Source organism: Dipteris shenzhenensis, chromosome 16 (assembly GCF_047967505.1).
Source record: "Dipteris shenzhenensis isolate YYH24624 ecotype China chromosome 16, Dip_SZ_1.0, whole genome shotgun sequence".
NCBI classification, from domain to species: domain Eukaryota; kingdom Viridiplantae; phylum Streptophyta; class Polypodiopsida; order Gleicheniales; family Dipteridaceae; genus Dipteris; species Dipteris shenzhenensis.
Genome location: NC_141611.1, coordinates 35,062,596 through 35,077,695, shown reverse-complemented (window position 1 = coordinate 35,077,695; position 15,100 = coordinate 35,062,596).

Here is a 15,100-nt window from a genome sequence, read left to right as displayed (position 1 = left end):
ATTATTTTCAGCCAGCTTCAGGCTCAGAAAATGAATTTTGATGCAAAGACTAAGGCAATATTTCTCTTATGTTCATTGCCATCCTCATGGGATACCTTCCATACAGCTGTCAGTAACTTTGCACCTGGTGGAGTACTGAAATTTGATGATGTTGTGGGTAGCTTGTTGACCGAGGAGATTAGACGAAAGTCTATGGATGGCAACAAGCAGGATGCAGCCTTAAATGTGCAAAGGGGCAGATCACAGTTCAGGGGGAAGTCCCAAGAAAGAGGGAAGTCTCGTAGCAAATCCAGGGCACGGAACATTGAGTGTTACCATTGTGGCAAGAAGGGCCATATGAAAAAGGATTGCTACAAGCTGAAAAGAGAGCAAAGGGATAAGGAAAAGAATGCAAATTGGGGTGCAAATCAAAAGGAAGAGAGTCCAAGGGAGGACAAAGGAAAAGTGAAGATCGAGGAGATCAATGCAGTCACACATGATAGTGACAATGACGTTCTCTTCATGTCTAGTTTATCTGCAGAGTTGCTTACCACTTCAGATGATGCATATTCCCAGGATTGGATTTTGGATTTTGGTGCTTCATTCCATGTTACTCCTCATTGGGAATGGTTCTCCACTTATGACAGTGGAAAGACAGGTTGTGTGCATCTTGGAAATGACTATGCATGTGACATAGTGGGAGCAGGTGACATAAAGTTTTCTTTTGCAAATGGGTCTGCATTTGTTTTGAAACATGTGAGACATGTGCCTAAGCTGACCAAGAGTCTTATTTCAGTGGGTCAGCTAGATGATGCTGGTTTTCACACCACTTTTGGCTTTCAGAGTTGGAAAATTCAAAAGGGCTCTATGCTTTTGGCCAGGGGTGCCAAGTGTGGGACTTTGTATCCCTTACATGTATCAGGGGTATTTGATCATGTTGTTGCAATAATATACGAAAAACAATCGTGGGATTTATCGTTTGGGATTTACAAAAAGAAGCGTAGTCTCAAATACATTTTCCATTTTCCACGATAAGTGAAATATTGTTTCCTCGCAATGAGACTACATTTTCTTAGTACTATCTTAGTCATCCTCGTCCACTACTCCAAGACATCCCAAGATGTGCTCATGCATGTTTAAATCCAATTTGAAGACACACTTGCCCTTGTTTCATTGTGGCACAAGTTGTATCTGGAACTTAATAGCTCTTACTAGATGAGAGTACACAAATGTTTGAGGACTCTTATGTAAAAATTCATAATTGTGCCCTCTCTTGGATGTTTTTTGTAACAAAAAGCTCCAACTACTACATCCCATTTCTCATAGGACCGAGCAGCCAAGCACTTCTTTGTGGCATTGCAGGTTGGGGCACATGAGCCAGAATGGAATAAAACTCTTATGCCGTTTGGGTTATGTACCGCATTTGAGTTTCTCTGATTTTGAATTTTGTGAGCATTGTCTCTATGGGAAGCAAACTAAATCAGCCCATAAAAGAAGGGGAAAGAAAGAGTTTGAAAAGCTTGATTTGGTGCATTCAGACGTATGTGGTCCCATGCCTACACGGTCATTAGGTGGGGCTGAATACTATGTGACATTAATTGATGATGCAACTAGGAAAGTGTGGGCTTATGCTATAGCTCGGAAGAGTGAAATGTTCCAGGTATTTCAGAAATGGCTGGCCTTGGTTGAGAATCAGTGAAGTAGAACGCTTAAATGCCTACGTATTGACAATGGTGGAGAGTATCTTTCTCATGACTTTCAGCATTTTTGTGATACACGTGGGATTAAGAGGGAGCTCACATCCCCTCGTACTCCAGAGCAAAATCCAATTGCAAAAAAGATGAACCGTACCATTCAAGAAAGGTTGCAATGCATGCTTTCCAATGCAAGTCTTTTTGGTGGTTTTTGGGCTGAGGCAATGAAGACTGCAGTGCATGTGATCAATAGATCACCTAGTAAGAGTTTGGATGGTGGTATTCCTGAAGAGGCGTGGAGTGGCAAGAAGCCCTCTTACTCTCATTTGCGTATATTTGGGTGTGAGGCATATGCACATGTGCCAAAAGAGCTTCGAAAGAAGCTAGATCCTAAGTCTAGGAAATGCATCTTTCTGGGTTATGGTGAAAGTGGAGAGATGGGCTATCGTCTCTGGGATCTAGAAGCAAAGAAGATCATATGCAGCCATGATGTATGCGCATCACGCGTGATCGGAGTAGGAAACTCCTTTGGCTTTCACAAAAAGAGTATGTTACAAAAGTATTGCAGCGTTTCAATAGAAGGGGGGGAAGGCAGTGAGTACTCCATTGCCTCCATATGTGAAACTGAGTCATACAGATAGTCCCAAATCAGAAGAGGAGAGGGCCATGATGGCCAAGGTTCCTTATGCATCAGCAGTTGGGAGTCTTATGTATGCTATGATAGCTACTAGACCAGACATTGCATTTGCAGTGGGAGTTGTTAGCCGGTATATGGCTAATCCAGGAAAGAGGCATTGGGAGGCAGTTACGTGCATCATGAGGTACATGAAGGGTACCAAGGAGATGTGCATCTGCTTTGGTAGAGGAGACATGCATGTACTTGGGTACATAGATTCAGACTATGCAGGGCATGTGGATAGTAGGAGATCCACTTCTGATTATGTGTTCACCTTTGCAGGTGGTGCAGTGTCGTGGATGTCTCGCGCACAGAAGTGCATTGCTTTGTCTACCATAGACGCTGAGTATGTTGCAGCCATAGAGGGTTGCAAGGAGGCTATATGGCTTGATCGGCTAATGAGAGATTTGGGGATTCATACAGGTGTATCGACATTGCAAAGTGATTCCATGAGTGCTATTCAGCTAGCACAGAATCCGGTCTTTCATGCAAAGACCAAACACATTGAGGTCAAGTACCATTTCATCAGGGAGGTACTTGAGGACAAGCGCATAGAGCTTGTCAAGGTTCATACAGATGATAACCCTGCAGATATGCTGACGAAGAGTCTACCTAGTCAGTGGTTTGAGTATTGTCGTGTATAGATGGGCATACTTCTAATCTAAAAATTACAGTCTATTCCACTTTTATATTCTCTGATCACAAACCACTTTTCCTTCAGTGTGACTTTGGGTCAGGTGCAAGAGCCATATTCTGGTTTAAGGCTGTTGATACTAACCTTTTCCAACTAGGGACTCTGTACAAGATAAAGTGAAGGAGCTTTGGATTGCTCCTAGACTCATTACTGAGTCAGACGACGACTGACTTTTGGATTAGGAATGTCCTTAAAGCACATGAAGTTCTCAAGCAGGCCAGAAATCTCAGAGATAAAGTTTGATGACAAAGAATAGTCACTGTCTAGAAGAGGTTCAATGCTCTTAAAGCCTAGATATGTAGTGATGAAACTCAAGCATAGGTAAAGCTTTACCTTGCTAAGAGTGGACTAGCCAGACTGGAAAGCATAAGATATTCATCAGCCAAACTATACACCAGAAGATGGTGGGCTAGTAAGCTTGATAGGCCCACCAAAGAAACTTTCAAGATTATACATAGGAAGAGAACGTTCGAGGAAATTCCACTTTTTGAAGTCAGTCCAAACAGTTGGCCACAATCGAACCCTGAAAGCAGAGAGTACATTTGCGAACACTTTAAGAACCTTTTGTCGAAAATGATACAGATAGATGATAGAGTATTTCATGCAAGACTTAGATGCCAAGCTGTAAGACAAAGGGTTCTCATAGGTCTTGATTATCAGATCTTGGAAGCTCCTCTTACCCTAGGTGAACTTAAGGAAGCAATGATGGCCATGAAAGATGGCACCCCTAGAGAAGACAGCTTACCCATTGAATTCTACAAGGTCTTTTGGGAGTGGATAGTAGGCCCTAGACTTCTGGAGGTATGGCAAGAAAGTATCTCCACCTCTTCTCTCCCTGATGACCTAAACAATGGAATAGTTAAACTTAATTCAAAGGATGGAAGAAGAGATTTAATAAAGAACTGGAGACCTCTGATGATGCTTAACTGTAGTTACAAAATCTTTGCCAAGGCAATAGCACTAAGAATCCACCACAAGATGGACAGATGGATTTTACAGGAACAGAAGGGATTCATAAAAGGGAGACACCTCCTAGAGGCTATTGTTAATATTTGGGAAGGCTGCAAGCACACTAGGGAGTCTAGGCAAGACATTTGCTTCATCAAAATAGACTTTGATAAAGCCTATGATAGGCTTGAATGGGAGTTTCTTATGCAATCCATGAAAGACATGGTTCTAAGACCTAATTTCATCGCTGCCATGATCAAATTGTTGCTTTCCAATGCCTCAGTCAAGGTGTGCATCAATGGTGAGATGTCTTCACCTTTCTAATTGAAAAGATCCATTAGGCAAGGCTGCCCCATCGCCCCCCTCCTATATGCTGCAGATGCGTTGGGCTAGTTGCTCATAGAAAAAACTTCTGAGGGCTCAGTAAAAGGAATTGAGTTGCCTAATGGCAAGCAAATGGTGATGCAGCAATTTGTGGACGACACCAATCTTATGCCTAGAAACTCCACTCATGATGTGAGTGAAGTTATGGAATGTCTGGAAACATATCGTCTAGCTTCTGGCTCACTCATCAATCATAACGAAATAGGTTATTGTGCACACTCAGTGGAAAAGCTCAAGCTGAGCTCAATCATTTGGGCTATCAAACTAATCCAAAAAGGCACTGTTTTCAGACTACTTGGCATACCCATGGGCTTTGAGGTATCAATGAAATATCGATGGGACTAGCTACTTAACAAGTTTAGCACAAAGCTGGAAAAGTGGAGAGGATTTCAATCAAACCTGGTGGGAAGAAGGATGGTACTAAATCATTGCATGTATCCCATAACTATCTTTTACTTGTCTTGCTGGCATCCAAGTCAAGATGGACTAGATAAACTTATCGCCAAATGTAGATCCTTTCTATGGGGGGGATATAACAGAATTTCCAAGGTGAGATGGGACTTCTGCACTCGACCCAAGAGTGAAGGAGGCTGGGAGTGATTGGCATAAAACAAGCAGCAGTAAAATGGGCTACGACATGGATCTTCAAAGTTCTTCTTAATCCAAAATTGGATTGGGCTACACTCCTCGCCTAAAACTTCAAGCTCATTTGGCCGGTTAGGGCAAAGAGATGGAAGAATTACCCAATGTTTTTTGTAGTGTTCTGTCCAGAACCCTGCTCAACCAAGGGTGGTGATTTATGGAAATCCTTGTGGAGAGCACTAGAATCAATTAAAACACAACTGTGCTTCTTCGAAAAAGGTTCTTTTATGAAATGGACTGTATTTGGGCATTAGTAATGCACAAAAATGCTTTACTTAGCAATACTAATTTTATTAGAGCCTGCTTCTTATTCAACAAGGGCATCCAATCTTGGGGCCAGCTGTGGCAAAGAGACCATATCAGATGGAATACCTTGCTTGAGATTCAGAGAGAATTTAGACTGACCAATCAAGATGCTATGATAGAGTAGTTCTTTGGGAAGGCGACATACAGTGGAAGGGGGGCTCAGTGCTTAACTATGCATGCTTAACTATGCATTAGAGTTTAGCTAGATGCACTCCTCTCATTTGCTCCCGATTCCTACACCTTTTGATTCTATTGAAGATATGATCCTTGTATTAAATTCCCAGTGGAACACCTCCGACTCTATGCTTTGCTGGAAGCAGTTATTCTATTATATTAGGCCAAATCTATTCCGAAGAAGATGTCAACCTTGCTCTAGTTGGTTATGCTAAAATCTGTTTGGACAAATACAAGAGGCCTCAAGATTGGAAAAGGGGACGGCAAATTCTGATGTTGTCAGGGAGCGCAGGAAGACGTATTTCACCTATTTGTAGCATGCCCATCAGCTAGGAAAATCTAGAAGAAAGTGCAGATACAACTAGGTGAGCCAATCAATTGGAAAGAAATTCTGCCTGGGGATGCATCTAAAGCCAAACACTCATGTTGGGCACTCGTTTAGGCACATGCATTATGGTTTGTGTGGATTTCTAGAAATGAATTTCAATTCAACGATAAGCTTACTAATGCAAAATATCTTTTTTCTAAATGGTTAGTAGGCTTTGAGGATATATGACAACAACCTTGTGTAGTTCTTTACGGAGATCAAGAACCACAAGCTGGAGCACTACCAGAACTTCAATCAAGAATGCCACTTCAAGGGATCCATCAATTATGAGACTGACTCTGACTCAGACTGAGTCAGCTAGCGAACTTTCTTTTGGATGACTTAAGATGCACAGACCTACGGATATAACTATTTTTTGTGGATCATAAATGTATATCATATGAACTATTTATAATAAAAATCCTTTTTTTTTCTTTTTAAAAAAAATAATGTTGAATTATCTCAGTTATAGGAGGAAACTAAGGATTACCACAAGATCTTCAACAGGTGCAAAATGCTCATCAAAACCTGCAATCCCAAATTATCCCCTCCCTCTTCTCGGTTAAAGATGAACCACTTGATGAGACTAATCCTGCTGATAATTTGTCTGTTATCAAAATCTTCTCCTTGGAGAGAGTTTTGTATGATAAGGAAAATATTGTACAAATATTATGATTATAATATAAACTTACACTTTTTATGCACCCAAAAAAAAGTGAAAGGCTACTAATGTAGCTATTTTAGTGCCTCTATCCTAGACTTCAATTTGTCTCTCTCAGAGCAAATCAGATCCAACTCAGCATAGAGAGGAGCACACGTGCTCTTGGTCTTTTGAAGTTCCTCAATCAAACTACTCACCTTCTTATTCTCAATTGCCAACACTGCGTTGGCAATTGATGCTCCCTTTGGCTTTGCTATAGCTGGTGATTAATGAGCCATGAATCCCTCTTTTTGGACTCAAAATATCTTAACTCAACCTGTGTGTGATCTAAATTGTCTCAAATACTCAATATTCATAATCAACTTCTCTTTATGGCTAGCTAGCTACTTCTCAAGAACTAGTATCCTTTTTCCCCTTATGATCCCAAGCTCAAACTGTGAGACGTCCTCACAAAAATTTATCTTACACTTTTGTTTCTCAAATATTATTGGATTGAGGCTTTGTCCATTACAAGCTCTCCTTATCATATGAAGAGACTCTTCAATGATCTTTTGCATTCCCTTCCATTGTAGAAAATACCTCCTAAACCTACTCACTAGTGATTTTGATTTCTTCATCAATTAAACCTCCCACCAATAATTTTGACTTCTTAATAATTGAACCTCCCACCCTTTGGTCTTTCAAACATTGCGTTCAAACCCTTTTGCTATTGTATCCACCTCTTGTTGAGATTTCGAGCTCCACTCGTGATATGCCAAGGTGACCATTGTGCATTTATGTCACCGACTTGTTAGCTGCAGATGCGGTTGGTACACCACCCATGAATAATAGTTGGATGACAGCTATCCTTATGTACTCTAGTTCATGGCTCAGTAAGTATGCCACCTTAGTTAGCTGAGTTTGGTTTGAGACCCACATATAGCGTTCTTCTCTACAAGCAATGCCTCAAATAAGACATCTTCGCCATGATTAGGCCATAAGGCCAGCCAAATTTCTTCATGAATTTTTCTAGTGTTGAAAGGTTGTGGGAGCCACTGATCAATTGGTTGGGTGCTTTGCAACCCACACTAGGTGATGGAGCCCCACGTAGCACACCTGTGCATATCTGTAATCTCATTCGCTCAAATCCAACCATGATTACACGGTACTATGTCCAACGATTGAAATCCATCAAAACCTTGCTAAAGAAATGGCAATACTATATCTGGAAAAATTTTTGACTTATTCTTTATTAACGGAGTTCCAAAATCAGGGGAGCCAACACGATCGTGGATTGCTATGGGTGGAGGACACATCATATCATAGTAAGTCCACAAACAATGAGATAGAACATTACATTGACCAATTTATCTCAAGAAATATCTCAAAGCTTGAACTATTGTACAAGGACTTACAACACACCAGTGCAGGAAGACTTGTAAGAGAAGAGGCAAACGCTGCATGTGTGGCTTTTTGCATCCACCGATGTGCAACACTCAAATCTTGCTCCCTATGGAAGTGACAACAATGTCTACTACTCTCAAAAACAACTTCAAGTATATCACTACATTCTTACAAGAGCATACAATGTTGTCACTTGATTTTGATAAATTATTTATCAGATTAGGGCTTGATTGGCCAAAAATCTAACAAAACATTCCAGTGTAACTCATTGTTGGGCTAGAATAGAGAAAAATGGGAACTACATACAGGCTCTCCGCATAAGCATCTCACAACCAACAATATTTTTGAAAAGGCATATGCTCATAGATAACTTCAACCCAAATTTTTTAAGACTATGGGTGGCAAACACTGATGTTCAATTTGTCTTGAACCCACATGGAGCTGCTGCTTAATACACATCATACATTACCAAGATTGACAAAGTGACAATAGAAGCAATGAAATAAGCCCTCATGCAAAGCCTCCAAGCCAACGCACTTGCCAATGAGTAGATAAGAACGTGTCCAACAACACAATTTGAATACACAACGAATAAGTGCACAACAAGCTGTTTACCTGTCATAATTTCTTCCTCTCACAAGTGCAACCATAGAATTTGTGTATATCAACACAAACACAGCCGAGAACAAACCTTGCTATTGAAATGATGCATGCAATTGGAAAAAGTGGACCAAATGAGCATCGATATTTTCTTCCATGACATTATCAATAAATACACAAAACGCTAAACGTAGTTCCATCAAATGTGCCTCACATCATTTGCTAGCCTACTCACAAACTTAAACTCAAAGGACAAAACAAGAAAATAAGTGAAGATAATACGGTTCAACAACTACAAGAAAAGAAAAGATTTTGAAAAGCATTACAGAGAGGTATGCCTGCTATACTTGCCTTTTTTGCATGTTTTCTGCACGTCAGAACATTGCTTGACTCTTGACTTCTACACATGGCATGACATGTACAACCATAACAAAGATGAGATAAAAAACAACTACAAAGACTTCAACAAAGTCTCTTCTTATCCAACCCTGTCAATTAGTACACCAATTGCATCCACATTCTTGAGCAAGTAGCAATATGTAAACAACAATGACGCTTTTGACCTTGGTAAGGAAATGAATTCCCATCAACATCAAAAGAAATCCACCAACCTCAACAACATGCATAGAAGTTCATGCCCAACAATAGGCATTATGCCATATAGTGAAAAATCAACTCTGAGCAGCATTTCATCATGCTAAAAATATGAATCTCCTCAAATTTTTGCATTTGATTATTGTGTCAAGAAACATCGGGATAGGAAAACTTTTTACATTGCTACTCCGTGTGCAAAGCGTTGTTATGTCTACTCACACAAGAAAACTTTAGAAGCAGATTTGCCTAGAGCTTTACTGTTAGCATACACTAGGAAATACACTAGGAAAGCAACATACAACAATTCATTGTGACTATCATTTTGTTATTTATCTCAAACTTGGTGTTGTAGACTTTGTTGTCACTGTGTTGCTAAAGTGTTGCAATAGAGTAGTAGGCTCTCCTTTATCTCTCGATAGGATAGGATACTCTCTTTTTCTCATAGAGAGTACACTCTTAAACAAAGCTCTATCTCATCATATGAGAGGCCTCTCTCTATCTCAACAGAAATAAAGAATCTCACAAGGAGGATAATAGCTCTCAATGAAACGAAATGGAAAGAAACCTCTCCTCTTTGCTCTTTTCCCATTATACTTTCTTGTTTTTTAGAGCATTGCACTTGGCTTCAAGTTCTTGCATGTCAACCTCTCTCACATAGAGAAAAGGATGAACAAAATGAATGGAGGTGAATGAAAACCACTCACGAATCACTCAAGAACTCTCAATCTCAATCTAAAACTAACCTAGGAAATCTAGACCCAAGCTATGATACAATGTAAAAGCACGGATCGAACTCTCCTACTAATGAGAGGACTACCTTAATGGACACTAATCCTATACTAATGACAACACTAATCTAAGGTGAATGCAACCTATTTGCAAACATGAAGAGATAAACTACATAAGCATAGACTTTCCATAGACTCAAGTTCAAATAGGTTACAAGATTGAGACTTGTACTCATAAAGAGACTTCAAAGCTTACTTGATGGCATTGCTTGAAATGAACCTATGAGTTTATAGGAATGGATACATATTTGCATTTTCTTTCTCACATGTGGGATAATACCATGCCATGTGAGCATGAATATCTTCACTCGTAGCTCTGCCTCTATTTTATAGGAATGGATACATATTTGCATTTTTTTACTCACATGTGCGATAATACATCCATGCCATGTGGCAACATGCATACCTTTACTCATACCTTTGCCTCTATTTATGTGCTCATGGCATCACAACTCTCACCCTAGAATGAAGGGGTTGCATGTCAAGGAGTGTTTTTAAGACTTGTATAAGAGAGTATGGAATACTTAAAGGCGCACAACTTTGTCAAGGCCATTAGGTCACCAGGGATTTCAACCTTCTTGTGGTATACATTGTTAAGAGTGCTATTGAAGGTAACTAGGAGGATGTAGCTCAATAAGTGAAAGAGTTAGTTATAATATATGTGGAGATGGAACTTGGGGTTTTCTAGGAAAACATATTTGATGATATGGACCTTTTATGAGATAACAAAGTATTGCATCTAGCTTATTAAAGTTTTAAAGGGAACATCCATGTAAAGTTATAATCTTTATGAGTCCTGATGAAGAGAACAATGAAGCTCGAACCAACATGGAAGGATTCTTTTGGAATCTTTGCAAGGTCAAGGTTTAAGGATTAGGGGTTTATTCCTAGAGAAGTTATTCATCTATTATATAGCAAAGGAGACCAAACATACCTCCAGGTATGATTGAGAATTCTAGGCATTAAGATTGAGGAGATTGATTCCAAGCTACTAAAACGAGATCATTTTTATTATAAGAGTGTGTTACCAAGTAGGGACAAAGGTACACATGAATCCAAACTTCATTTCTTAAACTTAACCCATGTGGATTATATGAATTATCATGAATATGGAAAATTTTAGTTACTCATTAGCCCATTGCTTAATTAATCGTTAACAGTTACAATGACATATACTAGCAACATAAAAGGAAACTCGTGAAACTTATGTAGCAAAATAATTACTCATGGTAGAGGATATGGGACCCAAATGAAGGAAACCCCCACGTTAAGGGAACTTTATTCTCTTGTGAAGGATACATCTACTTAGAGCCCTTGATCAACCATTAAGGCATCATTGATTCTTTCACCTTTAGCAAGAAACCAATGAATCCTTCATGATCTTGTCTCAATCTTGCATGATTTGTCATTCCATCATCCATATATCGTGCTTTTAGTAATAAAAGAGAGAATCGCACCAAGCATGATAAATACATGAAAAAACAAGAAAAAGCCGTTACCCTATATTGAAGATTCTAGCTTAGTCTTCCTACATCTATGTAGGCTCTATCCCACGGCTTCCGTAGGATGAGCAGGGTGTGCAAGGTTCCGAGTTGTTTTGTCACCTACTGAAATATCCGTGTCATCATTTATAGTATAAAGATAGCTATAGGCCCGAAATAATTAGTTGGGTGAAGCAAATATTTAGGCCTCCCGGAAGCTCAAGTGTGGAAAGCAAACATCATGCATGCTTGTGTGAAAGGAACATTCATCAACATGGTTGAGGTAATGAAGGTTTTCACCTCCATTGGAGATTTTAAGGGTTAGAAGAGGATCCATGGTTCAAAAGGAACTTCAGGGTCAGAAGGAGGTTCCATGGTTCAAAAGGGGTTCCAAGATTTAGAAGCAGGTTCAAGGTTAGAAGGAGGATCCAAAGTTAAGAATAAAGTACATGGTCAAGAACTCATCTCCCTCATAGATCATCGTGGAGGTCAAGGGTTGAGGAATTAATCTTAAGAGGGTAAGGGTTTAAGGAAAGCATACGAGTGGGAGAGAAGGAAGGTATAAGAGCATGGGGGTGAGAGAGAGAGAGAGGAGAGAATGGAGGAGGAGAGGGAGAGGAGTTGTAAGATTGAAGAAGAGGGAAGGAGGATACAAGGTTACGACATGCTTTTAGGGATGAAATGCAAGAGAGCATGAACACCTGGGGACAATTGCATAGAACATCAAAATAGAATTCAACACAATGTCTCAAAGAGTGTGGGCTTCATTCCATTATAGGATATTTATACAAGTTGGAGAGCTTCCCTCTTTGCATGTAGGAATTGTAAAACTCTCTCTACATATAGAACATGCATCTACGATGCACATATAGAAGTTACATGTAGGAGTTTAAGTTGCATATAAGAACTGTATGTAGAAATTGTATCTAGCACTTGCGTGTAGGAATCATAATATAGAACTTGTTAGAATTATTGATAAATTCTAGGCAGTGACCAATGTAAAGTCAATAAGTGGGTTAGGGGCACTTTTTCCTCATTTAGAGGTTTTTTTCCCTAACCACAATTAGTTCACTAACTATGGTTAGTGAAGGATAAGGTTTGTCACTTAAACAAAAACTTATCCCCCCTTTGTATTGTTCTACTTCATTCTATTGCATATTTGACGTTCTGCTCTCTCTTTCTTGCTTCCTGCTCTCTCTCCCATTTCTATCATTTGGTATCACAGCCTTGTTAAGCTCCTATCTCCTGCATCTTGCTCCCAACTCCCTGCTCCCGGCCCGAGCTGCTCCCAGCTCACTGATCCTACCTCCAGCTTCATCATCTCCATACAACAGCATCGCACATGCAATAGCTCTATCCGTACAGACGTACAGATTTCATACCTACACACGATTACTGTGAAGCCATTCCGTCCCTGCTCCAAGTGCCATGACCTACTGTCCGTACGTGTGCCTGTCTGTACATCGAATTGTACAATAGGCGTCGACTGTTCGTACACCAATAGCTAGCCATTTTCATACTGCGCATGTCCATACAACCATCCGTATAAGTGTACGGCACCATACAACCTGTGGCACAGAGCCCAACTCTCCGTCCGTACAAACTACCAACAGCACCAGTCAACAGGTTGTCCATACAGATATTGTTCCATACAAATTTTTGCTTTGCAAACCATCTTGTGGGTAGATCTAGACACATTTTGTGTATTGGACACTATGTCAAATTTGAAACTTTTCATAGATTTGCCCCAATTTCTGCTCAATTTCACTCCAAAAATTGGGGCTTTTGCAATTGGATTACAATTTGGCAGTGGCAGAGCAATTTGGGAGCTTTGCAAGCTTTTTGGACTCAGTTTGAGTCACATTTAAGCATTTGGAAATTTTTTGCAGATATTTTACTCTGGTGCTTTTTGAGCCATTGTTTGGCTATGGGTTCAAATAGGTACATTTTGAGATTGTGGGTGTACTCATTTGCACACATTGGCAACAGAATTTGATTCTTTTGCAAATAAATTGCAAATTGGGGCTTTCAGACAATTTGTCCCTTTTCAAGTTGCAATTTCTTACTAAAATTTGGGGCTTTTTCCTTTACACTGCGATTTCTTACATTTTGGGGGCTTTCAAGCAATTTGCCCTCTTGGGGATGCAATTTCCCTGAAGAAATTGGGGCTTTTGGCATTCTGATGCAATTTGGCAATGTACAAGCACTTTGAGACTATTGCAGGCAATTTTGAATGACATTGGAGAGCATTTGCAGGATAATTGAAGTGCATTCTGAGCCTTTGATAGGCTGTGACAGTATTTGTCACTGTGGGTAGATTTTTCTTTGCAGATTTTACTTGTGCATTTTACATCCCAAGAAGGGATTTTACTTGGTTAGTTTGCTGTAATTTTTGAGATTATCTCGTGAAAATGGCTCATAACAACCCCAATGAGGTGTTCGGAGTTCTCACACAGGAGGATAAGTTGGATGGCACCAGCTACTCCTTGTGGAGTTTCATCGTTCACAATATCTTGGTTGGTCGACATCTTTGGGATTATGTCAGTGGAGATGAAGCAAGACCAGATACAGCGACTACACTTATCACTCCTACAACTCGAGGCAAAGGTAGAGGTACAAATGTAGCACAAGTAGTTAGAGCAACCGCTCCAAGAGCTCCCACAGCAGAGCAGAAAAGATGGGACTCTAGAGATGCACAAGCTCTTTTAGTAATTTCTCTTTCTGTCAAGAGGTTCATTATACCTCATATTCGGTCATGCAAGACATCTATGGCAGCTTAGGAGATACTAGAGAGTATGTTTGCAGCAAGAAATGATGCTAGAGTTTCTTTTCTGAAGAGAGAGCTTTCCCATACGCATATGGATGAGGGAGATTCCATGAATTCTCACCTCACAAAGCTTCAAGACTTAAGGGAACAATTGCTAAATATTAATGAAGTCATTCCAGATTCAAAGATGATCACCACCACTCTGAACTCTCTTCCTGAGTCCTATCTTGGTTTCCACACCTCGCTGAATTTGTCATTAAGGGGGGACAGCAATCCTCTCTCTTTTCACGAGATGGTAGGACTTCTATTGCAAGAGGAGCAAACACACCAAAATATGGCAACCCGACTAGCGAGCATGCTATGCTCTCCAAGTTCAAACCTAAGGGTAAAGGGCAGTAAAAGCCACAAGCCAATCAACCCACAAATCAACATAAAGCTGATTCAAGATAGCCCTCTTATAAGGCAAAGGGTAATACAAATAAGCAGAAAAAGAACGGCATCTGTCATTATTACAAGAAGTCAGGTCATTATATTGGTGAATGCAAGAAGCACATAGCCAAAGAGAAGAAAAGGGATTCCGGTATGGCTGTGTCAGATGCATCAGCTCCACACTCGTGATGGAGGAGATGTTGCAACCAACTTTGTGAAAGAGCACTATGCCTTTCTGTCTTGCACTTCATATTTTTCAGTGGGTAGTTCAGTTGCTACATCCACTAATGATGACCCATGTGCTTTCTTGACTTGCAATTATGATCCTTCAAAGGATGCATGCTCTCTTACTGTCGATGACACTTCATACTTGGTATTTTGACAGTGGTGCTTCAAAGCACATCACTTTCAAGAAGAGTCTATTTGTATCTCTACATCTTCCACCTACCAAAAAGATGACTGGTGCGAATAATTTTTCTTATTCAATGTATGGAGTAGGAGACATTATTCTCACATCCACTGATGGCACAAAT